The sequence below is a fragment of the Sebastes umbrosus genome, chromosome 23 (genome assembly GCF_015220745.1).
Source record: "Sebastes umbrosus isolate fSebUmb1 chromosome 23, fSebUmb1.pri, whole genome shotgun sequence".
NCBI lineage: Eukaryota > Metazoa > Chordata > Actinopteri > Perciformes > Sebastidae > Sebastes > Sebastes umbrosus.
This window is the reverse complement of record NC_051291.1, coordinates 22761110-22770307: the sequence shown is the minus strand read 5'-3', so window position 1 is coordinate 22770307 and position 9198 is coordinate 22761110. Positions and strand designations below refer to the sequence as shown.

At 42.6% G+C, this 9198-nt stretch overlaps 1 long non-coding RNA gene across 1 annotated transcript; it reads right to left on the bottom strand.

Moving 5' to 3' along the window:
• Positions 1–3588: 3588 nt before the first annotated feature.
• LOC119482498 lies at positions 3589–6677 on the bottom strand. The gene is made up of 3 exons (XR_005205444.1): positions 6531–6677; positions 3869–4019; positions 3589–3737 (listed from the first exon to the last, which is right to left on the bottom strand). It is a non-coding gene; the product is annotated as an uncharacterized LOC119482498 (long non-coding RNA).
• Positions 6678–9198: the final 2521 nt, after the last annotated feature.

Sequence of the window (9198 nt, the reverse complement as noted above, 5' to 3'; positions counted from 1 at the left end):
TGTCTTCTTGTGTTCAAAACGGCAGTAGCCTTGAATAAGATTTGTTACAATAACAGCAGTATCTGGTTAGATACCTTAAACATGAGCAACATAAGTCAGTGAAGAAAAGTGAATTACTTTTACTAATTACAATTTACTGTAACCTCCCCCACACTGGTAAACATGCAATACTGGTGGTAATATGTCACTAATTCATCAGCATAGATCCAGTTCCAGCTGATGTATCGTACCTGGTAAGAAGTCCATGCTAGTGATTAGAGCTAGATTAATTTCTTGTCCTCTGGTGTGAAGCCATTTACTCTGATTTAGAAAAGGGTTAGCAGTAGATACGCACCGCGGTCCTATTGGCAGCTAGCTAGATGGTCATTAGTGATCTAAAGGCACCCGCGGGAGGAAAGAGGGAGCTGATAGGTGTGAGTATTTCTGCGTGCGTGCGTGCGTGCGTGCGTGCGTGCGTGCGTGCGTGCGTGCGTGCGTGTGTGTTGAGTGGAAAGGTTGAGACATTGCGACGGGGTCACACTTATAAGACGTGGGGGTGAACGGTAAAGATCAGCTGGGGTCAAGCCCGTAATGGGAGTCATTTTTCATGAGGCACATTTCTCATCCCGGCCTCCGAGGTAGCGGCAACAGTGAGGTAGTGAACTGCAGAAAATGGCATTTCAATGTGCGTAACCTCTTGCCTTGCAACGTCCCTCCTTGACAGGGAATGGCAGGTCCTTCTCATCTCTCTCAGGCCGGCTCGTATATCACTCAACAGCTCTCGGCCACCGCTCCATCCCCGGGAGACGGAGGCCTGAGAGAGTGAGAGGAAGAGCGCGGCTGATGTAGGTGGACTGCTCTTCAATCTAGCAGCTACTCAACAATCAGCAACACATCTATCACCAGCCCTAAAAGTCATTTTGAACCGACTGACACACATGCGCACGTATCCTCGGCCTGTGATATAGATGAATCGTAGATGACAGCCACTGAGCTGCCTTGAACATTTAAGAAAGGCATATCCACTCCCTTTATTGTGAATCGGTCCAGCGCATAGACCGAGCCGGCCGAGATGAAAAGGAGAGGAGACTGCAGTGGTCTCCTCTGTAAAGCAAGACAGACCAGCCACTTGGTGGCACTAGCAGCCAAAATCAATGAGAGAAAACAGAAGGGAGCGTGTCTGGATATAACAGATAGAGCTGCATGAATATTCTGTTTTCAGAGCATAGCATCAACGATGAATATTCTCAACAGCAGGCATAGGACTATCAAGATAAATCATGGGCTGTAAACATCTTATTAAAGATGAATATTTCAGTTTTGGGGCTGCTGTGTCTGCCAGGAGCACCGTGGACGCTGGGTAGTGAGCACAGGGAGCCTGTGCACAAACACCATTCAGTGAATGCATTCTTTGCATCTGATAAAAAAGCCCTTTAGTGTGCCAGCGCTCCTTTCACTCTCAGGCTCTTGTTACTGGCGAGGCAGCAATTAGAAGTGGAACACTTGTGAGGACAGAGGGGAAGCTAGTTTGTGATTCAGGTCGTGCTTGAGCCTAAATGTCATGTGGCAGAGTGCAGCGGGTTAATTGAAGGCGTCTTGTCATCATGGCCTGCTTTGCTTCCTGGAGGTTGACCTGTCCTAAAACCTGATTGGCTGGGCCATCGCCCCCGCCTCTTAACACTACACACATGCACACATTTTGCATCTATTCTCACCTTCCTGCTGTGCTGTTCAATAATAATCAGGGCATGTGCATTCATTCTCATCACGAAGGTGAACTACAATAATCTGAATACAGACGATGTAAAAGAAGCTGCATAATATAATCTACAAGCTGAAATAATGAGTCCATTCAACAATTAGTCAACTAATCAATTAAAGCCCCTCCTCTGCTCACAAATGCATTTTCATGCAGAGTGATGTATGTGCTGTTTTATTCATTCATCTGCCAAAGGAGGAAAGGTTCTCTGTGCTCACCTAAAATCTCAGTTTAAAGAGTACTTCTGCTCATTTTCAGGTGCATACTTGTATTAGGTGTTTACATGATTTAATGTTCAAAAAACGCTGCAGCACCTCTTATCACCCTCTGTCTGAAACGCTCTATTTGACCTCTTTAAGTGATTTATTAAGCAGAAAATATCAGATTTGAGGCTTTCAGATGTGAGGTCATGCTGTTCTTTCTCTTGTGATTTGAATATCTTTAGGTTTTGGACTGGTAATTGAACAAAAAAAACAATTTCAAGACATCACCTTGGGATCTGGGAAATGTTGTTTTCACTATTTTCTGATAATTTATAGATATAGACTAAGCAATTAGTAGATCAATAGATGAATCAATACTGAAAATAATCACTGTCTAAGCAGTTTCAGCCCTAATCCAGATCATTCTGAAATATTCTGGTTTTGTTTCTTATAGCAGAATGTGCTTTATTTTGCAGGTAAATATTTCTTAAAGACATAAAATGAGAGCAGAACAAACCTAATGATTTAAATGGTAAGCATGCTATTAGTAGGGCTGATGTGTTTCCTCTGCAGTCGCTGGGCTTTATACTGCAGCTCATTCTGTTCTGGTGAGAAGTCTGAAGCTGTTCCTCTTTATAAATATTAATTTTCTCATCTTTCTTTGCCAAAGCCGGAGGCGTCCAGCACAGGTGTTTAGCGAATAACACAGAGGACGACCAGCTAACTGCAGCAGGAACAGGAAGTTGCCGTAATGACTGCACTGTCCCTAGTGCACCCTGGGTAATAATCAGCACTCGTTTGTCATAATAGCAGGTAAATAGTCAAGTAGTGCTCGCAGTAGGACGCTGGCAGCAGCAGCGGTCCACACTAATTTTTCACTTATTTTTATTAAGTGAACAGGCATGCCGGTCGCTCTCTGTGGCTTGTTAGTGTTTACAGGCACGGCAGCGGAAATGAAAAGGGCAAGTCATGGCAGCACAGCAACAGCCCGATTCAAGCTCGGGGTCGAAGTACACCGGCGGTTGCACGAGTGCAGTCAACCATCAGGGCTCTGCATTCATTATTCATAAGGTAGTTTATAGTATTGTTTACAACCTTTATTTTGCTGATTGCTTGTTGAGAGGGGAAAAAAAGAATCAATGATGCTATATTTAGTGCATCAGAGGGATTTTATATTGGTTGCGAAAGAGAGGAATTGTGTTGTTAGGGCTCTCGCTGGCTGGTTGTGAAATGTACAAAGCCAAAGCCCGAGGCAAAGTTTCTCTGTTGTGCTTGCCATCTCAGTGAAGAAACTCTGAGATAAGACAAATGGTTCAAATGACCTTTGAAAAGATCACCATCTCTCAGCTCGCCTGAGAGAGGGAAAGCAAGAGGGAGAGGGAAGAAAGCGAGGGGGGCTATTTCTATATAGCGAGGGATAAAAGTGGATTCCCAAACTGTGCGAGCGTGTGCCCTATTCGTCTTCCCCCCTCTGAATGCTTTCTGCTCCATTTACACAAGCTAAGTTTATTTGTCTCTGTCGAGGACTCAAGTGAAGCAGCAGAAGCAGAATGGAGGGGGGGTTAAAGTCTGCGTTCGTTACTCATTAACAGACAACGCTTCTGATTTTCTTTCATTACGTTTTAATGAAGAACTTAAGTCGCCGCTCACCGTTGAGGGTCTCTACTCTGGGCACAGCTAGCCGCTAGCTCTGCCGGCCACACGGGCCTTTCATGGTGCTCATTACGCTTCAGTCCGTAGAGGTTCAGTGTTGCTAGCTCACTCTCAGCTGTACGCCTACAAGCCATTCATCTCTCCTGTAACAAAGGTGTTGTGAAGAGTTGACAGATGTTAGAAAGACTAAGGTGCAGGATTCATTTGAACAGTTTATTTTTGTGTGAAAAGTGAACACGTAGAGATCTCCTCTTCATCCTCAATACAAACATACCCAGTGCTCTAACATGCTCTTATCTTCAGGTCAAATAGTCTTCACTGCTCCCTCTTTTGACACCATTGTTTTCTTACATTCAAGGGCCTGATTTCAGAATTTTGCCACTTCCACTTTTATAGTTGAAAGATTTCTGTCCAGCGACTAAAATCTAGATGAGAGGAGAGGGTGGATAAATATGTTAATATGCTCATTTGAGTTACCTTCAGTTATTACCAGGGGCTCACAGCGTTGAGCTTAACGAGCAGCAGCGACTGCTTTGCAGCCTCTTTTTTTGCCCCAGGTTTCCTCTCAGGCTACAGTGTGCCATATCGGTGGGGGTTGTTGGGGCAGCCTGAAGGCCTGTACACACCAGGGCCGTGATGAATAAATAACACCAACATGCAAAACTCCTCACCTACCAGTATTATATGTCTAGGGCTTTTATTGTGAAAGGTAAGAATGAGGAAGAAGTGGATCTGGTCTGTGCTGCCTTTGTCAAGGTTGAAAGGAGTAATAAAGTTTGCAGTCCTGGTTCGGACTACAGAATGTTGTTGTTTCATAAATATAGGCGCAACTCAAACCGTTCCACACAACGTGATTGGTTTATGCTTTTATTCGCTGTGCGGAAGCTCAGAAAATCAACCTTGTTCTGAAAAAAACTAACTTTTTCGCGTTCCGTGTGAAAGTACTCAAGTAAAACATTTAGAAAAATATTATATATATATATTATATATATATATAATATATAAATACATATATTTACATGTCTTAAGAGGAAGACTGCGGTCACAGTTGGGGCTGATAGTCAACCTCTTCTGCAGGATTTTGGTTGAAAAAAAAAAGTTTTTATCTGTAATAATAATCTCTTAAAAGATAATTACCATCAATCAAAGATAAGTCACTAGATAACAGTGCTCTTTCTAGTAAATATGCTAACAGTCCTTCATTATCTATCATTAAGAATCAGTCAGATGCGATCATGGAAAGCACATTAACCACTTTATGTGTGTATACATACAATATATATGAATGCATCACTGTCATCATTTTCTCTTCCTAAACCAAACTAACAGCGTTGCATAAGTGTTTGAATGAAAAGGGTATTGAGTTAGTTAGAGCCTCGTAGTATCAGGAGTTAACTGTAGAAATGATTGTACTGCTGCTGGCTGAGTGCATTAGCTAAACTCTTATTTGTGTTAAATGCGGTGCCACAACAGGGTGTTTCCTGGCTCACACAATTAAAATGTAGAACGACTTGTGCCTTCACATGATGTAACCTATTAAATGTGTGTGTGTGTGCGTGTGTGTGAGGAGAATACTAGGAGGAGATGAAGTCCGGACAGCAGCATCACTTGTGTCCCAATTAGCAATGCAGGGCTTGGAATGGGTCTTTAACCTTAGCAGAGCTTAATCATGTAATTAACGAGAAGGGGGGAAACTGCCTGTCTTACCCCCCCCCCCCATCCCGCTAGAAATATTCCCTCCAAAACATTGTCTAGACTGCATGTTTTCAGAGGCAAAGACATCATTAGTGACCTTTAAGACGGGGAGAGAGTTTGCTACCTAAGGCATTAGTCTTTTATTTAGCTGGGCCCTGTTCTAAATGAACGTCTTATTGTTATTCGGCCCATGTGCGTGCTTGTGTGTGGATTTGTGAAGCCATAAACACCTACAGTGTGTATCTGCTGTCATGATTGCCCATCCAGGGTCTCTCTGCCGATGGCTGATTACCCACCGCTGACATTTTAGCGTTGGTTGCAGGGTGTCTCCCGCTCCGACGTGTCACACATCAAGCCGGCTGGGTGGTTGTTTACTACGGCCTCCCTTTAATTGCTCATCAAATTATTGGCTTAATGATAAGACACGGCAGATTGAGAGGGACATATGGATTCGGACAGTGGCCATCAAAAAGCTGCCCACCACATTGTGGTTTCACGTCAGCATGTGTGTGTGTGTGTGTATGTGTGTGTGTGTGTGTATTAGCTGAACAAGCTGAGGCCTATTTAGCAGTAATCAGCAGAAGCACTGTGGAAGATAAAAAATCAGCCGTGGGCATTATTCTCCCTTCAGCCTTCAGGAGTGACAGGCCTATTATACAGTGCATGGAATTTATGAGATGATCATCTTTGATGGCCTGGATGTCCGTCGCTGGCTGTAATGTTTTCTATGGTAATGATGCTTCCCCTCTGCCTTCGACCACAAAACCGCCATCCGCCTTGTGACTCTGTCTCTCTGCTGAAAAGTGATTGTTGACGGCTCCATTAAAGGGTGAAAAAATATTTTCTTTACCCCTCCGCCCTCTGCCTCCCCCACTCCCACTCAGAAGCTTTATATTCACTTGTCAACCAAGCTTATTTATGTTGCCTTCTTCAGCGCGGCGGATGCATCGCGGTTTGAACTTGTCGCTTTAATGGGGACGGGGGTGATTTGAAACGACCTTGATACAACTTCTGCACACGGGGGGTGTGTGTGTGTGTGTGTGTGTGTGTGTGATGTCGCCGTGGGATTGGACAGGGAATCAAAAGCTGTGGCCCGTAACGGCACACGCTCACTGTTGGTCATTATGGCCGCCCCTATAACAAAGCTACAGATCTCACATCCATCAGAGGAGTAAAAACATCTCATCTGTCTAATGAAAGAAACTGTCATGTTGTGCATTAGATTTACACTAATAATATACCTTCAAATGGATTTTCTTAAGGGTGCATGCTCACAACACTCATCGCTCTGTATCTGGAAAGAGACCTCCTGGAGACGGGGATTAACCTGCTAGGATGGCCAGAGGCAGACATCAGCTAAGGGCCCCTTTTGATTCCCTTTAGTTCTACATCAGGTACAAAGCTCACGGCAACTACTGGATATTCTATTTCCCCTTCAGCCCCAGACTAGCACTCCTACTGTTTTGGAATGGAATGGAATGAATGGACTACGCTGTCTCCTGCTATGTGCCAGTGCATGTTTTGAACATATTTGTGTTTAATCTAGGGCTGTCAATCGATTAAAATATTTAATTGCGATTAATTGCAAATTAATCTCACATTTTTAATCCGTTCAAAATGTACCTTAAAGGGAGATTAGTCAAGTATTTAATACTCTTATCAACATGGGAGTGGACAAATATGCTGCTTTATGCAAATGTTTGTGTATATTTATTATTGTAAATCAATGAACAACACAAAACAATGACAGATATTGTCACAGATATGCTCCAATCATAACATGTCAAACTGCAGCCCAACAGGCAACAACAGCTGTCAGTGTGTCAGTGTGCTGACTTGACTATGACTTGCCCCAAACTGCATGTGATTATCATAAAGTGGGCATGTCTGTAAAGGGGAGACTCGTGGGTACCCATAGGACCCATTTACATTCACACATCTGGAGGTCAGAGGTCTTGAAAAGAGGATTTAGGGGGATCTATAAGCAGAAATGGAATATAATATTCATAACTATGTCTTCATTAAAACTAAGAATGGTTGTGTTTTTGTTAGCGTATAATGAGCCGTTTATATCTCCATAGAGAGCAGGTCCTCTTCACTGAGCCTGCCGTGTTGCTCCGCCATGTTTCTACAGTAGCCCAGAGCGGACAAACCAAACACTGGCTCTAGAGAGAGGCTTTGACGTTTTTACGTTAAGGCCACCGTAGTTCTCTGACACACAAAGGGAGAGGTGAATGGAGGGGTATTAAGTTGGTTGCAATATGCAACCTCACCACTAGGTAGCACTAAATCCACAATACACTGCTCCTTTAAAAAAAAAGAAAAGAAGAGCATTGTGTTTAAATGTGAGATGAAACTCATTTAAAGCTGTAAATGCAGTATAATTCTGCCCATTGCAGCAACACAACAGTGTGCGTGTTCATTTTTGGGATAAAAATATAACATGTCAGCATGTTGAAAATCAGCGGCTCACCATGTTTCACTCAAAGTCAAATAGTTTAAATTCTGACGTCACATCAGTGCTGTCGCAAAAGAAAAAAACATCTCCCTCATCATAAACATTTCAAACATGTTTTATTGCAGACTCAAACAACAGATAGAATATGAAATCTGACCTCTGAGGTTTGGATCTTTTGACACCTGTTTTTCCACTGTGGGAATCGGAGCAGTAATTGCTTTTGAGGGGTCCCTGATCCATTTACACTGCACTCTGCTTCTCCAAAAGCCGGAAACATGATTTGTATTTGACACATGTCCTCTTTTCATCTTCTTTTATGTCTGAGAAGTCTTTGTGATGATGTTTATTTGGGGTAGGCGTTGCTTTTGCATTTGAGACCCTTGGGGACGGGGGTTCTGATCTAAAAGACAGCATTAGTTTTTATTTGTGATCTGTTGCTTTTTTACTTGATCCACGCGTTTTAAGAAGAACATTTTTTACAAACACAATACACACGTCACTTGAAAGATTCATAAAACAAAGATTTAGTCAATAAAATGAACTTCCAAGAAAGATTTCACTTTAAAAGAATTATTAAGAAAAACAATCAATTCTTCCTGTGGAGTTATGGCACCCTCTTTTCTTGCAGTGTACACAAACCCTTTGTAATCATACCAAACACTGAAGCACACAAACACAAGAACCAGACACTACAAACACTTGATTTGCAATCCAATATCCTTTCTGTTTTCCTCCACTTTGGAGCTTGAATATGGAGGTGTGCATTCCAATTATCCTTCGTTGAAACATGAATGCCAGAGAGTGAAAACAACGTCCTGAAAAAAAAAGAAAGAAAGAAGAAGAATTTGTCTCTTAGCTGCAGGGGATTCATTTAGACTAAATCTGAGGGAAGAATTGAAGAGCAGAGGATGGAAAGGGACCAATCAAACGTGCCTGCTGTCTTGTGGTGGGTGTATAGTGGCCATGTCATTGGCATCCACACAAGAATTTGACTCTGAAATTTAGCAAACATCTCTTTTTCGCATTTGTTAGGGTCCAAGCTCTTTCAATCCATTTATCAAAGCAGCCTGTTTTTCCTTATTCTTCCATATTTATTCCTTCCTCAGTCTCTGTGTATGATGTTAAAATCAATGCCAAATCCATGGTTGTGTCCTTGTGTAAAACATTTCTTCCCAAGTTGTCTAGGAAAGAGCAAACTTCTCCAGCATGTGAGCAGAGATCAGGTCCTTGCTGTTTGAAATGTATGCTTGATGTTGCTCACAGAGGCCTCTGTTTGGCTGTAAATGTTAATTTTCTGTTCTTTTGTTCTATTGTTTTGCGTTTGTACTTCTATAAAGGACACGCAGATACATATTGTAAGAGAACCTTTATCCCCCTCTTTAATACTGGCTGATTTATCCTCGCGGAGCACAAGGACGATAGCCTCCTCAGGCTGTGAATCATTCTTGCCA